This window comes from Fulmarus glacialis, unplaced genomic scaffold, assembly GCF_000690835.1.
Source record: "Fulmarus glacialis isolate BGI_N327 unplaced genomic scaffold, ASM69083v1 scaffold2577, whole genome shotgun sequence".
Lineage (NCBI taxonomy): Eukaryota > Metazoa > Chordata > Aves > Procellariiformes > Procellariidae > Fulmarus > Fulmarus glacialis.
In genome coordinates this window covers 54154-65610 of record NW_009224948.1, presented here as the reverse complement: position 1 = coordinate 65610, position 11457 = coordinate 54154, and the positions used below count along the sequence as shown (strand labels likewise).

Here is an 11457-nt window from a genome sequence, read left to right as displayed (position 1 = left end):
CAGGCTGACCGGCCTGTAGTTCTCCGGATTATCTGATGTGTGGAGAAAATAAGGCCTAGTAATTACTACTGAGTTGTAACCAAATTAGTTCTTCTTGCCTGCTGGCTTTACTTAGCAAAATGCAGACCAGATTTTCATGGATTCTGTGAGCAGAGTTGAACTCTAAATCAGGAGATGCTTTCTTGGTCGTGGCAGATCGTTAAAGCCATAGTTCAATGTACATTGAAGAAAAGCTGCTGTAAGCCTATCCTTCTGCCTTCTATGGCTGTTTGTTGGGGTTTTTTTTGGGGTGGGTTTTTTGTTTGTTTGTTTGTTTTTAAAATGTGTATATGACATGAATACTTCTTAATGTGTGTGTGAAATGACAGCGTAAGAGGTTTTACTATGATAATGCAAATGGAGGACTACAAAGGCAATTGCTCATCCATTACAAATTACTGAAGAGAGTCCTGATAATTGCCAACTAAATACAACTAATTTCTGGAAATAATTGCTACTGTAATAATTTATATAAAGAACTTTTAATTTTGCTATATATCAGTTGTATCATTAGTGTATGGTCAGCCTTATTAAATGTACTCTGTAACATAAAACAGCATCTGAAGTTTCCTGATCGTTAGTTTCTTCCAGCAGTTTTGTCAAATACGATACATTTCATACTACAGGCCTGTTTTCCCTGTAGTAGGCACAACTACTTTATAATGGATTGCATGCAATTACTTAGCATAAGACTAAGATGAATTTCAGTATCGGAATAGCATTACGGAGGCTCGTGATGGAGACTGTTAGGGGAGGGGTTTGCTTAGACATGGGTGAAACTGGAGCGGTGGCTTCTTGGGTTTTGCCACTTGGGCTGCGTGGGACTTCTCCATTTTCTTTCTATTGATGGTTTAATGACAAATTCCACATCTAGAATTGTAAAAAGTGGCATTTGAGCTCACAAAGTGTCACGGAAATCTCATCCAGGCAAACTGGATTTTGAAGCATATTGTATGCTGCTTCTTTCATTTGATCTATAGATGAAATAGATCAGGATTAAAAGCATCTGTGTAAAACCTCGGGGGGAGGTTTGTGCCTTTGGAAAACAGGATCCCCAGTGTGCTGTTTAAAGTCTGGAACAAGAAGCTTCATGGGGCAGAAGACGACACTTTCTTAGTACATCAGATTTAAAATTGGTTTAAAGATTTCAAGCTTCAGGCTTTCAAACCTATAACGGAGAAGAGCTTGAGCTTGTTTTCAGTCTTTGTGTGTGTTCTTGTTCTAGACTTGAGCTAGGCAGCTTAAAAGCAGTGTACATCATGGAATATGAGCTGCTTATCTTGTCCATTTGTGGAGCTCCTTCACTAATGGTGTTTTGGGTTTTTGTTTGGGGCTTTTTTTTCCCCCTTCCTTATTTAATTCAACTACTTGGTGGAGTTCAGTATGGCTTCCTGCCTTTTTTTTACTTGTGTTTGTTTTTCTTTCCTTTTGCCATTATCGGTTTGTTTGTAAACTTAACAGCCCTATTAATCCATAGATCAGAGTATGATTAAAAAAGCTGCTGAGGCTGATAAACATGTCAGTCCTGCTACCACAGGTAAGACCCTGAAGCAACAGAACTTCCAAAATAAACCTTACTGACAAAGCAATAATACCAATGTGTTTGAGTTACTGACTTCTAACAGCAATGACATGTTTGGGGTTGTTTGACTGTTATGTCAGTTACCACTGGTGTGAAATAGCTGTTGTAAATAAAACTAAATTGCTCTAGAGTAAATAGTGGATTAATTGAATAGTGTATAATTTTTCTGTGTGCCATGTAAGAGTTTCGTGATGTTGCTTTCTACGCTAGCTGATCATGGGGCTGGATCTTTAAATTTCCAGCTCCAGAAGTGTGTGTTCTGGATTGGCATTGGATTTGAAGCAAAACCTCTGTTAAAGGTTGCAGGGTTTATTCCTGGCTGCTGCTAGTTTCGATTTCATAAGGTTAGGAGAGTAAACAGACTCCAGCTAGTTCACTCCAGCTACTTTTTAATAGGCATTTTTTATATAACTATAATGAAGGAAAATAGTTTATTAATATGTTTATTTCACTGTATTTGTTGTTCTAATTCATGATCTCAAAGACTCATTAAACTTTTGTGAGCTACAGAAATCTTATCAGAAAACAAGCCTACAGCTGCTCTAGTGTAGCTATCTGTGCTTCTGTAATATGCAGCAGAATCAGTTTTATACATACAGATTAATTACGGCATTGCAGCACTTAGTCAGGAAACAAGCAGTAAAGCATCCAGCGTGAAACCGTAGAAGGAATTTAATTTGGAAGAATGAATACTGTAGAAGTAAATAGGATCATGATATCTGAATCCCTTAATGAAAAGAAGTAATAAATAAAGAGAAGAATGAGAAGCCAAAGTACAGTAAGTTTTAGGTGTTTTGTATAAGCTCTAAAGACAGCACTAGTCTGTTAAAATAGATCATGGAAGTCAGGGCTGGAAGGCACTATGAATTCATTTAAGTCTTCTTTAGCCTTGCCTTAAAGCTTCCTGTAAAATCAGATACCCTTGCTCTTCCTGTCCTTGGGAAGAGTGATACTGTCTCACCCTATCAGTCTTCTGCAGTTGAAGGCTCTCTGATCCTCAGTGAGCATGGATAAGATTTTCTTTTTTTTTTTCTTTGTTGACTTGTTTTCATGTCATCCTTCAGTCTTCTAAGCCCAATAAGCTTTATTCCTTCAATATTTCCTTATGGTTTCTTTTCTAAATTTCTGCCCTCTGAACAAATAAATGATGAATACATGACAAGCAAGTATATGTTTTAACAAGGTTTCAAGACACAGTTTCTCTTGAAGCTTGCATTCCTGAGTAGACCATATTTACTAAGCTAATCTCAGGGCACAGGCTTTCATGTTTATCTTCTGTTGTTAAATATATGAAAACTTCAGGTGAACAAGTCAATAAATGCTTGCCGTCAGTGCTACAATAAGATGTTATCATGATATAACCTAGGACTGTATACAATTGTTAATTTTTAGGTTTTTTTAATTTTTGCTTTTTAGATTATTTGTCCTCAGCAGTCTTTTTTTGAAGAACATTTCATAGGTATTCTCTATGCAATGCTCTCCAAGTTCAGTGAAATTTTATCTTGTGTCCCTTAATTGAATTGTGAGTGTTGCCTTCTCTCGGGAGTTGTTTCTCTGAACCCACTTTTGGTTCAGAGACTTTTGGCATCTTTACAAAGCTGGCTTGTGATATGAAGTTTTGTCAAGTGATGTACTTGAGTGTACAGCTTTCTTCCCTGCTGTAGGGAGAGCACTAGTTGTGTTTGTGTCTGTGTTTTCAGGGTATGGTCGGCTGTAGTTTTCATGTTTGTGCTCATTGCTTGCAGTTTTAACCACTGTTTGTTTTTGCAACTAATTTCTAATGTACTTGATTGGGACTTTTCTATTATTCTAATATTGATTACAGGTATGACATGTATATAATTTTTTTTGAGCCAACATTTGATCAGAAGAACAAAGGTGGATAATGTCAGCTCATTAAGTCCACTGTTTTGCTGATTTCAATTGCTTTTTCTGACTAAAGGGTAAAATTACTTTTTGTCAAACATAAGCTTACATTCTTTAAAAGAAGGGATTTTTTCGGGGAATAAGGATTTCTTAATAGGTCATTTGCTTGTGGAAAACCTACAAGAACATTGAGGGATAAAGAGCAGGAGTTTCTGGGGTGGCAGCCTGACTTCATTTCTAGCACTGTTCTGAAAGCTGTCCAAGTGGGCAAGGAGAGCAGGATTGTTTTCGGTGGCAACAGCTACCTTTGCACTTACCAGTAAGCTCCTTGAGCTAGAACAGAGTTTTACTGATGAGACAGGTTATAGAGTTGTGTGCTAAAGCCATATGCAGATGACTTGCTTGATATGATTATAAGTAATAATAATAAAATAATTCCTCCTTGTTAAAACCCTCATCTATGGTGAGTTTGGCAATAGTGAAACAAAAATGGCCTACTACACAAATATTTTAAAATATTCTAATATTGTTTGCTGGGGGGAAAAAAAAAAGAAAATGAAAACAATTATTTCATCTTCTGCTTCTTTTACAGCAAGACCGCTGGTACAAACCCTGCCTTTAAGGACTACTGTTAATAATGGAACTGTGTTACCAAAGAAACCAAGTGGCTCTTTACCTTCTCCATCAGGAACCAGAAAGGAAACTGTATCACCAGCAGCAAAAAGGTACGCATCTATCAGAAACATAATCATTAAATTGAGAAAACAGTATCTCATCTTTTAAGCTTCTAGATACATAGTTTTTCTTACTTGCAAAGCAATGGTCTAAATAGCTCAGAAAGAAAAGGAGAGATGGATTTCATTCTAAGAGGCTTTAGACTTATTTGGTCTAATTAGAATTAAGGTTATTACCATGAATATTGAAAGAATGCGCAATGCTTGGTCTACTAGTTTGTGTTATTTTCTTGCTCGTACAGTGTAGCATATAGAGAATAAAGCATTTCTACTGTGCTGTTGCGTAACATGAAAAGTAGTGCAAGGATTCTTTAGTAGCTAGTAGAAAATATATAGTCTGCAGAGAAACTGTGCTATCATTACAAATCAGTGTTACCTTTGGTGGTTTTCTCTCACTAAAAATTATTATAGAAACTGCATGTGCAATGTTAGAATCATCTCAGGGAGGAGGAAAATTCTATGCCTAGCACATTATGCAAATGAAAACATCCATCTTTAGATATCTTACTGTTAGCATGTATTTAAGTCCTTTCAAAAATTACTGTTCTGTCTCAATTTGCTTTGTGTGTGTGTAGTGTTTTTTTCAGTGGGCTACACGTTTTATACATCTAGGTTATAAGGAATGCAATGGATCGGGTGCAGCAAGTTCAAGTTACATGTGACAGTGATTGTGGTGCTAATCTGCTGTACGGTTTGCCTGTAAAAGATAGTCGTGTGGGGTGTTTTTTTTTTTTTTTATACATTTCTTTTGGTGTGTGTCATCCTCAGTTTTTGTAGTGATGATGCTGTGAACTCTGAAGAGGGCAAGTTGTGGAGATGAGAGCGTTAACCTGCTAAGATCTGAGGTCTCTTTTGTAAGGAGAATTTTTCCTTAAAGGGCAGATGGTGACTAAGGATATGCTTCTCTTTGTTACTGTGTGAAGGGGACTGATTTTCCAGGAAACTCCAGGTTTTGTTATTGTAGAGAAGAGAGAAGCTATGCTGTGTCCAATTAAAATTGGAAAATACCATATTTGTTTGTGTCACACAAATGAACTCCTGTGAGCTCCTATGAACTGGGGCTCGCTCTAGCTGTAGGTTTTGGCAGGTTGGCCTGAATCAGCCCTTAAGGTAAGAGAAGGAAGGCAAATATGTATAAACTGTTCCATTATCAGAATTATGTTATCAAAATTTTGAAAATGGGTGGAAGAACATGCCTTTTAAAAAATAAAATTTATTAGCGTTTAAAAAGGAGTACTATTTTGTATGCTGAATTTTTAAAGAAATTTTGTTCTTTACAAATTATTTTTTCTTAATAATTCTTGTAATTTCATTCTCACTAATAAAGTTTCAAGTAGTAATTATAAAACACATGAGAGAGCACAAGCATTGGCACGCTTCACTTGTGGGGAGGGTGCGATTCCTGAGTCTCTACACTCCATCTCTAAGGTTCAGCGTAGGACTTTCTGCCCCCGAGCAGGGTGGAGGAAATGCAGGTCAAGATCATACTTGTGCTTTCTCGATTCTGAGAGTCCTGTGCGTAATTCAGGTCCATCAGCCTGCAGCCTGTAGGCATTATCCTAGCTCCGGATCCCTGTAGATAAGTGACACTCTGCAGCCCTTCCACCTGACCCATCTGCAATCTGGATACTCTGAGTGCTAGTGGGAAGGTCCTTAGGGAGCATCCTTAGGGAGCATTTTGGACTGTCTTGATTCCTGTATGAGAAAGTCTTCCACAGGATAAGGATTTAATGTCATTTTATTATGCTTTATCCCTTCTCTTTGCTAAAGAGGCTAGACTGAAGGCGCTTTAAATATGCGGTATGAAAATGTATATTCAGTTTGGAAAAGAAAAAATACACATGGGCAGTTCTGCTGAAATAGATGGACACTTATTACGAATGCTTAGGAGAGCAGGGTTATTCCATGTCCTGAAAAAAGTGGTTTTAAGTCCAGTGTTGTGGAATTCCTGTTCCCTTCAAATGCTCTAAAATTCTGTATTGATGGTATTTAATATGCAAATTTTATTTTTTATGAAATTATATTAACGTATATTTCTATGCCTTGCCTATATATATACTTCAACATGAAGAGTGTGGAAGGGTAAGGACCTCACCAACGAATTACTGTACAAAACTTTTTTTGGTAAATTAGTCTCTACTTTTAGTAGCTTTTGATAATGAACCTTAAAATAACTGCTAAGATTTCATGTTTTTCTAGTAAATCATGCTCCAAATACTTAATATTTAAGGATGATGTATTAAGTGTTCCAAGTAGCTTACTTGCAAATAGTCAAGTAGCTGAATTCATTATGAACTCATTAATATAAATTCATTCATTCATACTTTATATTATAATGGATCCATTTACATTCAGGAACTGTATATGTTTATGCATAAAACAGTAATGGAAATACAGCGGCAAGATCAAATAGTTTTCTTTTTTTAAGAGGTAGGACTTGTTTATTTGTGTTAAGAAGCTTCACTCGGTGTTGAACAGTTTACAGATGGTGTGTAATTTTTAATAATTTTTTTAGTTATGATTTTTGTCATGGTTTTATAGTGCTCTTTTCATATAAGCTGATTCTAAAACTGCTCCTACTTCGTGTAGGAATTCTTTAGCCCAAAATATGGTAATTTGGCATAGCAGCTCTAAATAGAATTAAGTGTTAATTTCAGCTTGGATACTTTTAATACTTTTCTTATACAGTATAGGTGCAGAGCTGAAAAATCTGAATTTTTTCAAAATGTGAAAAAGTAAAATTTGAAAAGTGAAAGTAAAAAAAAAAAGGGAAAGAAAAAACTGTAGTTTTTCTGAGTCGTCTTTTAAACCTCTGGTCTGCTGTTGTGAATTACAAATATCTGCTAGGATTACTATACTAGAAAAATATAATCTTCAATTTTTTTTCTGGCCTATGACCTTGTCTTCAAAAGAGGCAAACATCCAGGTTAATCAAGTCCCTCCCAAGTGTTTCACTCAACACAGTTATGAAAAGGTGGATAAAAAATAACTAACTTCTCGTTCCTCCATTCTCTGCTACTTTCACAATTTAGGTTAGGAATTGTATGATACCCAGTTGAAATTACATCAGTCTGTCCCTTGAAACAGTATGTCTTGCATATTTATATAAATACATGCAAATAATCTCCGTGGGGACCAAGTGTGCATCCATACATTCCACTGCTTAGAAATACATCTCATTTCATACAATAGCTGTATTTAAATATGTTGGTTAACTCATTTGAACCCACAGGTTGGTACACGGCTTATCTGCCTTGCTGGATTACCAAGGAGATGTGGTTCAGAGTTCACTACATTTTCTGATTTCCCATTTAATATTTGAAATGGAAATGACTTCTTCTGGCAGGAATATAAAATTGGAGGTAATAAAAAAGGCTCGAGGCTGAAAGGGTGGAACTAGCAGGCTTTTATTTGAGTTCTGCCACATATTCTCTCAATGACCTTATGCAAATCATTTAACCTTTATGCATATTGGTTTTCCATATGTAAAATGTGTATCTCTGGATATCAGTAGGTTGTTATAGGGCCTAATGTGATAATTAGATCCAGATCTTGCAGAGAGTTGAGTAACCTCAACTGACTCTGACTTCAATTAGAATTGAGGGCACCAAACCCCCCTTCAGCGTTCAGATCTCATATAGTCGGCACCCAGTTATCCTAGTTAAGGAAGGAATGAAATAACCTGAATAGAGCAAAAGCACAAATACAAAACATAGGTCAGCTGGATTATAAAAGTATATGGTGGTAATACAATGCAGAAAGCCTGATGGTGCTGGTGATACTGGGACCAAAAATTCTGGTCCAGCACCAAAGGCACTGCCGCGCTCAGGTGATGGGGTGCCACGTGAACACGGCTGGGCGGCTTCCAGGTGCACGCCGGCTAATGTAGAGCTGAAGGGATTGGATTGGATATCCAGCGATGGGCTGGATAATCACCTGACACAGATAACCAGGAATTGCCTGCCTTTGAAAAGTGCTTCAAAGATGTCTTCGCAAAAAGCCTTTGCTCAGAAGGTTCGATTTTAAAATTAATATATTTACTACTTTTATGCTGTAGAGGTGTAGAAGCTATTTCAAGTACCAGGTTTTTAAATGCTGCCATATTTTTCTTCTGAACTTTGTACATAGAATAATTATTTGAAATTTTCATTCCGATTGAGTTTAGTGTATCGTGAGCAGAACTTTCCCTTCCCCCTGCACACTTCCTTTCAGATGTAATGGGGCTTGAAGTTCTCTGCTTAACACTAAATTTGTCTTTGGAATTTGGCCAGCACACAGTAGTAATGTTTTGTGTTCCCTATTAAAATCTAGGGTTTTGTGACTCATCTAGGATAGCTTTGTTTCCAAGAGTTGAGGGGGGGAAAAGGGAAAAAAAAAATGTAAGGGAGGAGAATGCAGACGGTACCTTTCCCAGCAGGGATGCTGCTGCAGGCTGCCGGCTAGCACATACTTTGCCTTTCAAAAGGAGACAATCAGTTATTCTTTCTCCCCCAGCAGATTGTAAAGTATTACAATGGTGCAAAACTCTGACAATGGAGATCAAAAGGAAGAAGCTGGAACAAAGAAAACATAAAGAGCTTTGTTTGTAGGGAGAATGAAATACTTTAATATGATGAATTCCTGTTCTTCTAAAGTCTAAACACATGGCCCCTAGGAAATTGTTCAGTCGCCTGGAATTAATGTTCTGTGTTCTGTTCTGGGGGCAGTGATAGTTTGTAACTGGCACACACACAAACTCTGTATCGAACCTTCAATTAAGTCTTCTATTTAACAGTTGGCTCTCAAAGAAAATGTTTTAAAATAAACCGAATATAAATTAAAAAAGAAAAATCCCTCTCCCTTGAACTTCGAGTGGCAAAACTATTATGCCACTTCACTATATCTCTAACAATTAAAGTTATTAGTCCATTTTGCTCAAAGGCATAATGAAATTAAAGTCATATGTTATTCTTGAATTTATTCTAATTGATTTAAATTAGGGTCAGAAAGAGTGCTAGACAAGTTTCAAAATATTATTAATATCATCAGTTACTGTCTAAGAGCATTATGCACTATTTTTTAATTTATTTTATTGAAAAGCTTTTATTTTCCCCCACCCCACCCAAGTTTTGGTGATTAAATATATATATATATATATATTTTTTAATTTTGGCCAGATTTGTTCACCACAATTCAGTAATGCAACCATCTGAAACATTCATGCTATGCAGTGGTATATGTATGTATATATGAGGATTTATTTTCTTGTCTTTAATGTTGCTTTTTTAATAGTCTTTGTCTTCTAGCTGGATCATCTGTCTTGTTTCTTCAGCCTCTTTGATATTTTTTTTTTGAGTCGCTTTAGAAATGGTCAGTATATTGGAGCATTGCTGAGATTTTGTCATTCAAAGATACATTGGTGTTCTTAAATGTATGGTTTGAAATGATCAAACATCTAACTGAGTCAATAAGCACTGTGTTGTTTACTCTTGCACGTGACTTCATATCTTGAAAGCATGCGATTATGTCTTTTAATGTAAGTTTGTTTTGTCTTGTTTCCACATTTTATTGTTGCATTCACTTTTTATTCTGCTTTATTTACGCACCTCTCGATCTGGATTAAGCAGGTCTGTGAATCTTCTCAATGCATGCAAACTGAAAAAGCCTGCTCTAAGGTGAGGGATCCTTACAGCTTTGTAGTGTTGAAGCTCAGTTGTTTTTCCTTTCTGTTTCGGTTCAACGCATAGAAAGTGGCTGTTTTAGTACAAGCATTGACATGGTAGAACTGTAATTATTATTGCCATTTTTAACATTTTCAGAAGTACGTGTTTAAAACTTTCTCATCATTGATAAATACATTGCAAAACTTAGATAATAATAATTTCAGTTGTGGTATCTGCATTATCTCATGCTAACATAATTTTTATTATAGAGGTGTTTCATTAGACCACATTGCTGTCTTAAACAAGTTAAAAATTGTGTTACCAGATGTTTTATCGTTTTAAACAATTTAAAATGCTCTCCATTCATATCACTAATGTGGAAGCCAAATTCTGGAATCCATTTGTACTTTTACAAACCTGTAAGTTAAATGAATATTTTCTATCATTTTGAATTCCTCCTCAGGTGACAGTGTATCTGCTGTAGCCATGGATATAATCACTGGTGTTTAACGCTATAGCTACCAAAATGTGTATATGCCAAAACTGAGTTAATATAATGGATTTATAATCCTCTTTTCCAACCACCTGCTAATACTTCTCACTGGGCTTTTTTTGTTGTTGTTGAAAGTTTAAAATAAAATTTGTCAGAAAATAGCATTGCTAATTAATTTAAGCAGTAATGGACATAAGCCACAAGAGTTTAAAAGAACTTTGTTCCTGTGATAAAAGTAGTTTTTATACTGATATGAGACTTCATTATTCAGAATGAAGATAGCATTACACTTTTAAGCTTTAGTCCCACCCATTCATTTTTAATCCACCAGTTTATCTTTTGAATGTTGATAGCTATAAAAATAAAACCCCAAGCAACGTTAAAATTAGTTTAAAATTGCTTCTGTAACTTACATTTTTTTCTAACATTAGTACAATGTGGTGATTTCCTTAATTTAATTTCAGTGTAGGCTGATATTGCCTTTTCTTTTCCTTAACCAGGAAAAGATACCAAAATAAAGGTTTGATCCTGCAAAATCACACAGAGAGGATGTTTTCGGAAGCACTGTATATAAAGTAGTGGAAAGACTCATGCTAATAAAGATATTTTATGTGGAGTAAAAATTTTCACTATAAAAGCTTTATTTTTTTTAACTGGAGTAGTATTAAACTGGATGATGTTAGGAGATTCAGGGAGAACAGTTAACAGTGTATTATTTAATTTACTAGAGAAGGTTTTTTCGTGCATTTGACATTGAGATGACTTGGATAATGTTAGGCTAGTATAGAGGACACTTATTTCTGAAATGAAGACAGAATTAAATTCTTTCTGCTGCCTTTTCCCTTCTCCTATGAATGTATTTGTTCTGTGCCTGTGTGTGACTTTGTATTCTGCTTGCTCTCTTATATCGCTCTCTCCACAGAAACAGCAGTTTTAAAAATTGCAGCTTAATCATTTGAATCGTGCCTGTTTTTAATACAAAAACATGGCACTGAACATCTGTTCTACCATCGCATGTTCCAGAAAGTTTTTTGTCAAGCTACCTGAGATGCATCTTAACATGCATCTGCTCTGTGGATTTCCCTCTGGATGGGGCTTCCT

The 11457-nt window shown here is 35.9% G+C and overlaps 1 protein-coding gene across 1 annotated transcript in view; it reads left to right on the top strand.

Annotated features, from left to right (window-relative positions):
- The first annotated feature begins 4083 nt into the window (after positions 1–4083).
- Positions 4084–11457, top strand: part of EML1 (echinoderm microtubule associated protein like 1) — a 50392-nt gene continuing 43018 nt past the window's right edge. Inside the window, exon 1 of the mRNA XM_009582304.1 lies at positions 4084–4212. The gene's annotated coding sequence lies outside the window, so the exon portion shown is untranslated. The remainder of the gene's footprint in view (positions 4213–11457) is intronic.